The sequence below is a fragment of the Papaver somniferum genome, chromosome 2 (assembly GCF_003573695.1).
Source record: "Papaver somniferum cultivar HN1 chromosome 2, ASM357369v1, whole genome shotgun sequence".
Classification (NCBI taxonomy): Eukaryota; Viridiplantae; Streptophyta; class Magnoliopsida; order Ranunculales; family Papaveraceae; genus Papaver; species Papaver somniferum.
In genome coordinates this window covers 92709083-92722669 of record NC_039359.1, presented here as the reverse complement: position 1 = coordinate 92722669, position 13587 = coordinate 92709083, and positions in this window count along the sequence as shown.

Sequence of the window (13587 nt, the reverse complement as noted above, 5' to 3'; positions counted from 1 at the left end):
GAACTATTCACAAAGGCCTGACTTATGTATTGGTATAACTTTTATTAGTGAAACCGATCTTAAGTAATCACCTGAGATGGTATGATCGGGTTTGTATTTTATCTGACCAAATTAGGGAAAGGGGAACCGATCCTAGCAAGAGGTGCATTACATTACAAATGGGAACCGATCCTTGTACGGGGTGTAGCAAGGTTTATAACAGAAAGGGGAACTGATCCTATGAACATATCCAACACGTTTTTAGGCAAAGGGGAACCGATCTTATAGAAATGTGCAACACATATAACTTAGATACCATAAATATGTGGGGAACCGATCCTAGTACCTAGTCAACCGAATTTTGGAAAGCTAGTGTGACTGTGCACAATACTCACATAGAGGTAGAACCGAAACTTGTTTCCATAGAACCATTAAACCCATGATTGTGATTGAATGTTTGTTTGATCAATCGCATAGTTACTGAAAGTCATATGAACCAATTCTAAACTTGTTTGGAAGTGTGGAAAATCAATTTCAAGGTTGTAAGTATGAAAGATAACTTAAAAGTAAGGATGACGACATACTTTGAACACGTGTTGTGAATGTTTATTTCTTTAATTGTTCAAAGTTATTCCTTAATAGCTAAAGGAAGAAAATCCCAGGATCGAAACATAAGTAAGTTAAGAATCTTTTAATTAAGGTTATTAATTTTATTTTGTAGGGAAATACAAGAATTAGTAATGTGCATTTACTAATTAGATTTTCCGAGAGATTTCGATCATTATTTTTGGATAGAGCATTTCCAGGAATTATGAAAACCGAATTTGTGCTTTAGTGAATATCTTGAAAATATTTTCGGTTTTGGAAATTCCTTGGTGTCCAAACTTCCTTTTCTATAAATACTTGAAGTTTGCCTTTGATCAAACTAATCCTTCGTAACAACAGACTTCCTCTTTGTTGTTGTTGTTAGAGCATTGCTCGGTCGAACTCGCATGCGTCGCTATCTCAAGCATGTTTGTCAATGTTAGTGATCAAAACTATAAGTCTTGATTTCTAGTCTACTATAGCTAAGTCTCAGACTAGGATAGAAAGTGTAGTTGAGCTCAAGGACTTCATGGCGATTCATCATACAAGAAGAAGAACTACTCAAGGAACCGGTGGAACTTCTCGACAAAAAGGTATGTGAAGACTTGAACTTATCTGTCACTCAAAAGTCTATCTCCTACTTCTTGAGACAAAAAGTCGTTTACTATATACAGACTTAGATTATACACATTTGGTATTTCGAGCCGAGTATACCTCGCCTATCTATATCTCGAAATATGTGTTGGTAAGCGTTTCGCTTTGACCATGTTTATCTTTACCTAGTGACGAAAGTCATGATATGTTTCAATCACTTTGAAAATTGATTTGACGAGAAATGGTGTAACAACTGTAGAATGTCCTCTAAGAATATTTCAATGGTTGGAATGAGAGTTTAGATTACATAACCAATGATGGACATAAGTATTGTTGTGGAAACACATATGTGCATAAGTCTTATCCCTTGAACCAAAGTTTGTGAACTTTGTTGATCAAGAGAAACCGGAAGAATGGCTTGTTGCCAAGTCCGCGAACTGCCAAACTTCTCATCCCGAGAAATTCTGATGGAGTTGAAAAACTTCTTTCATGAGTACCAGTCCGCGAACCCAGTCCGGTAATCGGCGGAAAGTCTTTTCCGAGATTTTCTGTTGGAGTTTGTAACCTCTTCCCGGTTGATTAAGTCCGTGAACCTAGTGTGCGAACTTAAGAAGGTTATATATCTGAAGATGATTTCTGAACTTCAACTTATAAAGACTAAATGATGCAATTTTCAAACCGCGGCTACAAAGTTCATGGACCGATTCGAGTGAATCAAATTATCTTTGATTCAATTGTGTCTTGTGTAGTACATAAGATTTCCTTGCAATTGAACAACTCTCTAACTAGTTCATTTGAGTCATTTGAACTAGTTATGGTGAAGAAGAATATGGTTGGTATGAAATGCTCATATAGCTAACCTTTTGGTTAACTATTGTTGAACCAACAATGTACATGTTTGGTACGGTTAATAAACCTAGAAGAGTGCATTTCATTTGTGTATAACAAGCTAAGTTTTCGATCTAACGATTGAGAAATATTAACTTGAAATCTAAATCAGGTTTTCATCTAACGGTGGATATTGTTTGCTTTGTGACCAAGGCGAAACCCTGATTTGAAAGACTAATATAAGGGGACATCTAGCAACTCTGCAAAACTAATCCACACACTTCACGTGTGATACTAGTTTGCATGCTAGAGTCGTTTATCCTTTAACCTTTGGTTTTCTTCTTCTAAAACTAGGTTAACGACTTAAAGACTTCATTGGGATTGTGAAGCCAGAACGGTACTACTTTTATCGTAGTTGTGTGATCTGATCTTGCATCTTTTATCGTCCGAGTACAATAAGATTGATTGGCTTGAGATTAATATCTCCTATAGGCAAGATATAAAAAGTAGTCACAAACATCTTCGTCTCGTTGCTTGTGATTCTGCAACATCTTGTTTCGCTACCATACGACTAAGATTGTTGTGAGGTGATTGATTTCTCTAGGTTTTTCTTCGGGAATATAATACCGGATTATCAATTGGTTCATGTTCACCTTGATTATTATCAAAATACGAAACAAAAACTTTAGGGTTTTTATGTGGGAGACAGATTGATCCTTTGATAGACTTGTCTGTGTGAGACAGATTTGTTTATTGTCAGAGCCTGCTATTTTGGGTCGTAGCAACTCTTAGTTGTGGGTGAGATAAGCTAAGGGAATCAAGTACGCAGTATCCTGCTGGGATCAGAGGCGTAGGTGCATAAATGTACCTTGGATCAGTGGGAGATTGATTGGGGTTCAACTACAGTCCAGTCCGAAGTTAGATTGGATTAGTCTAGTGTCTGTAGCGGCTTAATACAGTGTGTGTTCAATCTGGACTAGGTCCCGGGGTTTTTCTGCATTTTCGGTTTCCTCGTTAACAAAATTTCTGGTGCCTGTGTTATTTCTTTTCCGCATTATATTTGTTTATATAATTGAAATAATACAGGTTGTGCGTTGTTCAATCAATTAGAATATCTGACCTTTTAGTTGTTGATTTAAATTGATTGACACTTGGATATTGGTCTTTGGTACCATCCAAGTTTATCTCTCTTGTATTTAAATTGAGACTCGCAGTTTGCTTGAGTAAGATTTAAATTGAGAGATGGAGATATAAACTCTTTGATATACTTTATTGTCTAGATTGAGTCTGACTGTCTAGTTGATTCTCTAGAAAGTATATTGGAGTTTGTCCATACAGATTGCTAAGCGAAATATTGGGTGTGATTGTTATACCCCCACTTTTTCAATTGGTATCAGAGCAGGCAAACACGTTAAAGACCTTACAAGTATGTGTTTGTAGCGATCTGATTATGGACGAGTCTATCTCTAATAACGTACCTGTTCATAAATCACCAGATGATTTTCAAAGCTTGGATTCACTGGAGAGGACTGTCACATCTAGGTCAGTATCTAAACATTCTCTTAATGTAAAACTTGTTGAAGTCTGGGAAACACGCCTAGAAGAACAGTTGGATGAACTTTCTGATGAAGGTGATTCATATATTTATAGAGATGTTGATGAGGAATTCTCTGAGTATGTGAAGGTTTTGAATTCGTTAGAAAAGAAGAAGATGACAACTTCTCATGTCACTCCTCTTCTGACCCCTCTCTGTCGTGAAAACAATAAATTGAAAATATGTTACGCAAGTGTTTATGTTTCAAATCGTTCTAACGAATCGATCCTCAAGGATTCTGAGGAAAACCTGCATATGAAGTCACTTAAATGTGATAATCTTTATCAAAAGTACTTTTTGTTGAAAGATAAACTTGCCGAATCTGAAGCAAGGGTTAACTCCCAGCAAACAAGTTTTGACGATAGAGAAAGCACTTATCTCACTCGATAAAAACGCCTTGAGGCTGATTTAGCTGCCGCTCTTGATAGAATCAAGATGTTGGAAGATGACTTGAAAAATTTCAATACTAGTTCAAGAAAATTAACCAGTATGCTAGGAGCAAGTAAAAATCATCGTGATACACGAGGATTGAGATATAAGGGAATAAATAATGCTCCAAGTATTAACAAAGAGGTAAAATTTGTCAAGGCTAGTGACTCTTCTCAACAAAAGGTTTCCACTGATGGCAAAAGTGAAATACCTTGACCGACAGTTAAGGTTCAAAAGAGCAAAGTTTATCAACCTCCAAAGTCAGCACACACGGATCGAGGTAAGAATATTCATTATGTTTGCCATTATTGCGGAAATAAAGTTCACCTGGAAAGGAGATGTCGTTTCCGTATAAGGAATGAGAAACTTCATGATGTTCTTGTTTGGGCATCACAAGAAGTTGTGAAACCAAGGTCATATGTTAAGACTAATCCCCTTAACGTTACAGGTTGTAATTTTCCAACCTTTAGGAAAAGGAATCAATGCTATGATAAACCTAGATTTGCCTATAAACGTCATACGAATCATTTTCACAATCGTAATGGTTATCGAAAGGATAAATTGGTAAAGACGAAGACAAAATCCGATGCTCCCAATTAGAGAAAGACTAACTTGCAAAAGAATAGTCAATCCAATTCTTTTCCGAGAATTCTAGAAGAGAGTAATGGGAAGAAAGTTCCAATTGTTCCTAAACGCACTCAGAACTGGATACCAAAGAAAGTCGATGATGTTTTGAGTGTGAAAAGGAATGATCTCCCAGAAAATTCCATGACTATGAAGAAGGCAGTATACATGATGTTGGAACTTAACAAGTTTTTTGGAAAGATGGATTTAGATGTGAAAGGTTCTAAAAGCGATCTCTTTCATGATAATTCAAAAGCCACTTGTGGTGAGCAAGATATTGTTCACCTTAACACAACTTGATTGTGTTGTAAGTGTATCCTCACCAGTGAATGCCCTGCTATGTATACGGTGAGGGAAGCACGGGAATTGGGGCGCACAGATTATGTTCGGTAAGGCTGCAGAATTTGATTAGATTCTTCTAAAAAGGTATGTCTATAAACTTGAGCAAGTCTTGTGTTTTTTATTTTGCTTAGAGTACTTATAATGATGTATGTACCTTACTTATCGTTCATTTCTACCTAACTTGATATGTGTTTAAGGTTCTTAAGTGTTTAGGTTTGAAAATAGTAGTTCGGGATGTTTGGACTCCATGGTACACATACTTGGTATGCTTACGATCTTTTAAAATCAAAATCCAGGGGTTTAAGTTCGCGGACTTGAAAATTCGTTTGCAAACCTGTATGCATATTTTCCTGTAGACGTCGATATTCGGTCGACTTGTTTTGGCCGTAACTTCTTCGTCCGAACTCGAAATGAACTCATTCTTTTTGAATTCTCTTTGAATTATCTTCAAAGTGAAGATGAGAATTATTGATTTTGGATGAGTTTATATTTGTATTTTTCCCGTCTCTTGTTTTGAGTGTTTTGCTCCGTTTCGTCGCACTTGTTCCAATTCTCTTGAACTTGGGCACTTGGATTCTTGGAGTACTACTCTTATAAGATAATTTGTAGCTTTTACAAGAATGTTTTTGGTGAATCACAAAGAAGGAAGTTCAAGAATGGAAAGTAGTATGCTTTGCTATGGAATTCTTGAATGTTCACAATCATCCTTTGTGAACTATGGTGCATGGTCGTTACTGACTTTGTATGTTCTTATTTGTTAAGAAAGTCTTTTTATACGCCTTTGGTAGCTATTATTGGTGTAAATCCATGCGAAAAAGATTGATTCTACCATGTAAGAACAAATCATCTTGTATGTGCATTACGAGTTTGTCTTGATGCCTAGGAAACTTCTTATGAGAATTTATTTTTATTCTTGAGAAGGATTACTAGAGTTTGGAATAGCAATTATTGTGATTACACATAGCTATGTCCAACGTTTTCATCTTCATGTTTTTAGGTTTATTTTCTTAAATTCTAAAAATATTTGGAGGATGACGGTTTGCAGTATTTAATCTTTATGAGTTGTTATATTGCAATTTGTTATGGGATATTGGTGTTTACGTCCGTGAACTATGTTTTCCCATATTTTGTCAAAAGTAAAGTCGTTCATGATCGGTATTCATGTATTGATTTAAGAATGAATAGACTTTTGACATATACAAAAGTTAAGTCTATATTGTCAATTCTTTGATGGAAGATAGGTTAAAATCTTTTGTGTTCAAGGATTATGTCTATTAAATATCGTTATGCAAATAGTGATGGAAGATAGAATGAATCCTTGTGTATTCCACAGTATTGATCTTCACTGATCCATATTTTATGTAATACTGTGAGTCTCCGTAATGTGTCTTATGTTGAGCATGATACAACCAAGTTGATTAATTTTTTATTAGCTTTGTTGGTTGTTCTGTAAGGTACTTTATGTTGAGCATTCTTGAACTAAATTAATCATGTTGTTTGGTTATTTAGTTATTGCTCCATAAGTATTTTTATGTCGAGCAAAACAAATGACAATTAAATTGATTACTTTTGTAATAAGTTTGGTTGTGTATTCCAATTAGATTAATTATGGGTTCTCTTGTAATTAATCAAGTTGAGTATTTTCATACTCCATAATATTCCTCTTATGTTGAGTATATGAACGACTATCCTATTCATTTTCTAATGGTTATGTTAGTGGTATGCTCCGTAATTTCTCTTATGTCGAGCATAAAGTTGATCACTTTTGTGTTTAATTTGATTGCATATTCCGATTAAATTAATCATGGGTTTACTTGTGATTAATTTGATTGAGTTATTGGATATATAAAATCATTCTCATGGTTTTTGGTGTCCAATAAAAATCCTTCTTTTCTTTTGAAGTTAAGGTCGCTCTTGTTGTTCCCTTGGGAATGACATCAAATGGGGGAGAGTTCTTTTGAACTTGTGTTTAATGGTCATATCTTGAGGGGTGTGCGGCTGTAGAATTTTAAAGGGGTTATCTTGTATCTTTAAACTCCTTGATGAATGCTATTAGCTTCGGCTATATGATTGCATCTAAATTAGATGGTATGTATTTTCTTTTAGTCATGAAATGTCTCTTACTGAAATTTCATTATGATCCGGTTCTTGTACCTTTGCCAATTTTATTGACGAAAAGGGGGAGAATTAATATGTAGTTCACACTACAAATACATATGGTTTTCGGATCATTGTGTAAGGGGGAGTGGTTTCCATGTGAGATGGAGTATTGACTAAGGGGGAGTGATACATATCACAATAGTATTATTGTTGAAGTTGTGATACAATTGGACTTTGACACTGTGTAATAATACTATGACACTGTATAACAATGATCGATACCGATGCTTTCTCATTGTTATAGCTATGAATCTTCAACAACGGTGATGCTAAACTTACAACCTTTGGGATCATTGGAGTACTTGGAAGTGACGAAGTTTTCGAGGAATGTTGAAAATTAGACATGTGTAATAGGAGCTACTAAAGTTTCTTTATCTTTTTTGTATTCCATATGTATTGATAGTTTTGTCACTAAAATTGATAAAGGGGGAGATTGTTAGAGCATTGCTCGGTCAAACTCGCATGTGTTGCTATCTCAAGCATGTTTGTCAATGTTAGTGATCAAAACTATAAGTCTTGATTTCTAGTCTACTATAGCTAAGTCTTGGACTAGGATAGAAAGTTTAGTTGATCTTAAGGACTTCATGGCGATTCATCATACAAGAAGAAGAACTACTCAAGGAACCGGTGGAACTTCTCGACAAAAAGGTATGTGACGACTTGAACTTATTTGTTACTCAAAAGTCTATATACTCTATCTCCTACTTCTTAAGACAAAAATTTGTATGCTATATATAGACTTAGGTTATACACATTTGGTATTTCGATCCGAGTATACCTCGCCTATCTATATCTCAAAATATTTCATTTGTGTATAACAAGCTAAGTTTTCGATCTAACGGTTGAGAAATATTAGCTTGAATCTAAATCAGGTTTTCATCTAACGGTGGATATTGTTTGCTTTGTGACCAAGGCGAAACCCTGATTTGAAAGACTATATAAGGGGACATCTAGCAACTCTGCAAAACTAATCCCCACACTTCACGTGTGATATTAGTTTACGTGCTAGATTCATTTCTCCTTTAACCTTTGGTTTTCTTCTTCTAAAACCAGGTTAACGACTTAAAGACTTCATTGGGATTGTGAAGCCAGACCAATACTACTTTTATTGTAGTTGTGTGATCTGATCTTGCATCTTCTATAGTACGAGTACAATCAGATTGATTGTCTTGAGATTAATATCTCCGATAGGCAAGATATAAAAATTAGTCACAAACATCTTGTTTATTTGTTTTAGCTTATATTTGTTTATATAATTGAAATAATACAGGTTGTGCGTTGTTCAATCAATTAGAATATCCGACCTTTTGGTTGTTGATTTAAATTGATTGACACTTGGATATTGGTCTTTGGTACCATCCAAGTTTATCTCTCTTGTATTTAAATTGAGACTCGCAGTTTGCTTGAGTAAGATTTAAATTGAGAGATAGAGATATAAACTCTTTGATATACTTTATTGTCTAGATTGAGTCTGACTGTTTAGTTGATTCTCTAGAAAATATATTGGAGTTTGTCCATACAGATTGCTAAGCGAAATATTGGGTGTGGTTGTTAGACCCCCACTTTTTCAGTTGTTACTGGTGTAGCCGCCTATTCGGAGAGGAGAGTAACCTAATTAAGAGAAATATCTTACGGCCGCTCAGTTTAAAGTCTTCTTTGGGATTGAGAAGCTCTAGCGTGTACCGTTAGTGGGAAACTAGATAATTGCGGTTTATCTTTTGTTTTCGATCGATTTGATTGACTAACGGTGGTTGAAATCTGATTGCACCTAGTTTGTTTATGCTTGAGAATCTTCTCTTCTGATATAAGATTCACTCAAACTAGTTCAGAGTTTCGACAGGGATCTTTAGACTGTTGTTAGTTCTAAATACGATCTTGTGATAACCCATCGTTAACAGACTCCGTTCTGTGCGTGATTGATCACAAGAGATTCAAGTGATTGTGTGCAAGTTTATATTTGAGATCTAAGAAGATTTGATGACGAAGAAGATATTGAAGATTTCTGATTTGTGGGTTCAGAATCTTTGGTGTGCAAAATACTTGTTTCGGTAAAAGAGGATCCAATTAATAATCGGTTTATCCTTGTGGTAGATTGGATTGATTAATTGAGTAGATCGGCATCAATACAATTCTTTGGATTAAGAGTGTTTTTAGCTTAATCTTAAACGATTACTTTAGTAATTGAACATAAGATAGATCTAAGGACCTGACGAAGGAGTTTATGTTAAGATTAACAGAAGAGCCTTTGTCCAACTCATATCACTTGGTTGAAGAGAGTTGATACCAAACAGATTTGTTGTTCCTTTACTTTTTGGAATAAGAACCAAAATAATTGATCCAAGTACGTGACTTATTTATAAGTTGGAAGCGTGGGAATACAGACGGAACTAGGTGGGTTTAGTTGCTTGGTCTCAACTATACGAAGTTGGTGTAATTTTGTGTAACGGCTTAATCCTGAGAGTATTCAATTCTGGACAAGGTCCCAGGGTTTTTCTGCATTTGCGGTTTCCTCGTTAACAAAATCTTGTTGTGTCATTTACTTTATATTTACGCATTATAATTGTTTTATTATAATTAAAGTAAATTACACAAGCATTAATTCTTATTTACTTGATAAGCAATCCTATTGTGTTTGGTTAAGTCCGAACCTTTGTATCAAGTAAACATACTTCGTTGTTGTATTATCTCGATTTCGTATCCATAGACGATCACACGAAGTGTGAACCGATTAGTTGTATTGTCTCGACTCAGTTCATAGACAATCACTTTCAGAGAAAGGACTTATAAGTAGAAAAGTTTTAGCTTGAGGTATATTTGGGTACCCTCGCCTTTTCAAAGTCTTTATTCTGACTACGAAGTCTGTCATATTTAACTTTCTCACTGAAGAGTTTTTGATGACATTCCTTAAAATGATTATTAGCAACTGGATCTTTATGGAACACTTCTTCGTCAGAATCAGTATCCGAAAGAATTTTTCCAGAAGCTAATGCAACCTCGCCTGCGTACTCTTGGTGATCATAATCAGGTCCATCATCAAGAGTAGGCAAAGCTGCTGCATATGCCGGTTGTCTATGGCTCCAGCTAGGACATACTGAAGACAAGTGTCCGAAACCACGACAGTTATAGCATTGTACATCATCATTAGGAGATGTTGTAACTTTAGAAAAACACTTTTTCATGTCTCTCAAGAGTTTTCTAAATTTTTGTGGAGTAACATCCTTAGTATCTGGCGAACCAGATTTATCCTTAGAGGATTCATAATTGTTTGCAGCTTTAAGAGAAATCACCTCTTTTCTAGATGCATGTTCATTATCAAAGATCTTTAACTTTCCAACGAGAGTATTTCTGGAGAGTGTAGAAAGATCGTTTGTTTCTTCAATGGAAGACCTGAGAATTTTGCACACAATAACTTTCTCCAGAATAGTTCTTCCTAATGAATAAAATGAGTTAACTATTTGAGAAAGTCTTTGGTTAAACTCATCAAAGGTTTCATCATCATACATGCGAAGATTTTCCCAGTCATAAGCTAGATTTTGAAGCCTTGCTTCTTTCTCCGCGACATTCCCTTCGAATACAGTCTCTAAGATATCCCAAGCCCCTTTAGACTTACTACACGTAGTAACTGGTGCTGAAGATCTGGGCTAATGGCATGGATGATAGAATTTAATCCGTCGTAATTTTTCTTTGAGGTAAGAATCTCAAGATTATCATAATCACCAATATCCTTCGCAACAGTTTCACCGTCTACTGTAACTAATGGAGGACCATAGCCATTAACAATACGAACCCATGATTGAAAATCTCGCGCTTGTATAAAAGCACGCATAGCAAATTTCCACCATAAATAGTTCGTGCCATCGAAGACTGGCGGTACGTGTATAGGGATAACACTTCTGTCCATATCAGATCGCTACAAACACAGACTTATGAGGTCTTAACGTGTTTTCCTACTCTGATACCAATTGAAAATGCGGGGGTACAACAAACACACCCAACAAATTCGTTTGGCAATATGAGAGGACTTACTCTAATATACTTTCAAGAGAATCAACTAGACGGTCAGACTCAATCTTGAGAAAGGTATATCAAAGAGTTATATCTCTATTTCTCAACTCAATCTGCAATCAAACAAATAGGAATTTGCGATCCCGATTGAATATAAGAAATAACTTGGACGGTATTAAAAACCAATATCCAAGTGTCAATCAATTTAATCAACAACCAAGATTGGATTCTCAATTGATTGAACTTAAGCACAACCTGTGATAATTCAATTAAAAAGATAAACAATATAATGTGGAAAAGAAATAACATAGACACCAGAAATTTTGTTAACGAGGAAACCGCAAATGCAGAAAACCCCCGGGACATAGACTAGAATAAACATACACTGATTATAAGTTGTTACACCAATATCCTACTACCTATTCGGACTAGGTGTAATACCTGCTTCAGAAATAATAAAACTCCTAGCACAATACCGATTGTCTTTAGGGATTCTTCTCGTAAATCTTCAAGCAGAACCCAAGGCTCTCTTTAGAAGATACAACAACACGATTAATACGATCCGATATTTTCTTTTCACAAAACACTGATTTGATTTGCCTTTAGATGTAAATCAAGGTTTTGGAAATCTTGTGTTTATTTTGATAAAGACAATTATTAGGTAAAAGTAATATCAAACAAACTTGTAGATTAGGGATTATTATACTCTTCAATAAAGGAAGAGAAACCTAATGATTCTACGACAAGAACAACTATAATAAATCTAGAGATATCTTGTTTAAAACTTCTTAAGGTGTTTTACGAGATACCTTAATCGAAGTTTTCTTTCTAGCTTCCGATTTCGACTAACAAGTGTTGGTATACGATCGAAAACTGAAATCTATCAAAACCTAGGGTTTATGATCAACAACTCTTGAATGGTTTTATATCAGAAGATAAAACCTTAGAATAGACAAGAGGCGAAAAACCTAGATTACAAGTTTTATAATCAATCATGAAGATTAAACCCAACTTGGCTTTGTGATACCCAATACAAAGACTTTTATCTCACTCTTGTTCACGAAGAACAGAAGACATGGAAAACAACCTTATGAGCTTACACCAATTTTCCAAAGGGGATAAAAAACGTGTAACACTCACGAACCCTTTATTTATAGTGAAAGGTAGCTTGAAACCTAAGCATAGTTATTTTCCTTTTTCAAGACACTCCTAATTTTGGGAGTCTTTCCTAAGTTACAACTCTTGCCAAAACAATTAAATAAATAATTAATTAGCAAATATTGTATTTATGTGAATAAATCACATTTTAACTTAGGCAGGAATTAAGAGTTATCACAAACACTTTAATATGGTAATCAAATATGTTTGGATTAATAGCCATCTTGCCTAGATAAGGAAACATCACCAATTTGACTAAAAAAGACTTCTAGTCACGTAATTGGGTCCAAGTCCGTGAACCGTTACAAGCACTCCATGGATTGTTTCCTACTAACGAACTGTAACAATTACAACAACACTTATAATTGTTACTTTAATAAATCAATCATAACTTCATCGTTATAACTCCCAAAATTGAGTGATTCTTAGCTCGTTGAATTCGTAAGCTCATTCACTATAACATGAGAACCTTTCAAGGGATAAAGGTTATTGTCACAAAAGTCGTGGCACAAATAACCTTGAGTATATATACATAAATGGACATTAAACGTCATAGGGATTGTTCCATAGAGTGAGCCTTTGTTTCGATAGATTAGAAAAGTAGAATTGAACAAGAATCCAAATGAAATCAATTAACTCATACCTTTGTTGATGAAGTCCTTGTCGATGTCTTCTTGTAATCTTCAGTTTTCATCCTTAAGAGTAGTTTTTCTTAGACCTAGTCTAATCTGAAACTATCTATAGTATACCAACTCAAGAATGCATTTTGGCAACTAAAATTGACAACTAACTTGACATACCAACACTAATGGGTTCAACCGAGCAGTGCTCTAACAAACCTAATAACCTCCTTCCTAGACCTAGTAACTTAATTAAAACTATAATGTTCATAAACACAAAAAAACGTTTTTTTTCTACTAACTAAATTTCATTTTAAACTTTTGTCTTATCCTCTCGTTTTCTCTTCCATTTTCATAATCGTTTTAAATCCGTATTTTAGAAATTTGTATGTTAGAGGTACTTTCTGACTAATCCATTTCTTCTTATACATTTGTGGTTGATAAATTAAGTGAGTAGTAATCATAAAAATTGAAGTTGCAGAGAGAAGTTCAGCTAGGAATTTTGTGGAAAAAACTTTTTCGAACTAGCCGAACCCTCGGGAAATGAAGAACAATTTGGCTATTTCACCAAAAAAAAAGTCCTAGACGAACTTTTAATTCCCTAGCCTAACTTTTAAATTTCCTAGCCGCACTTTTATTTCCTAGTCGAACTTTTTAATTTCGTGGCTG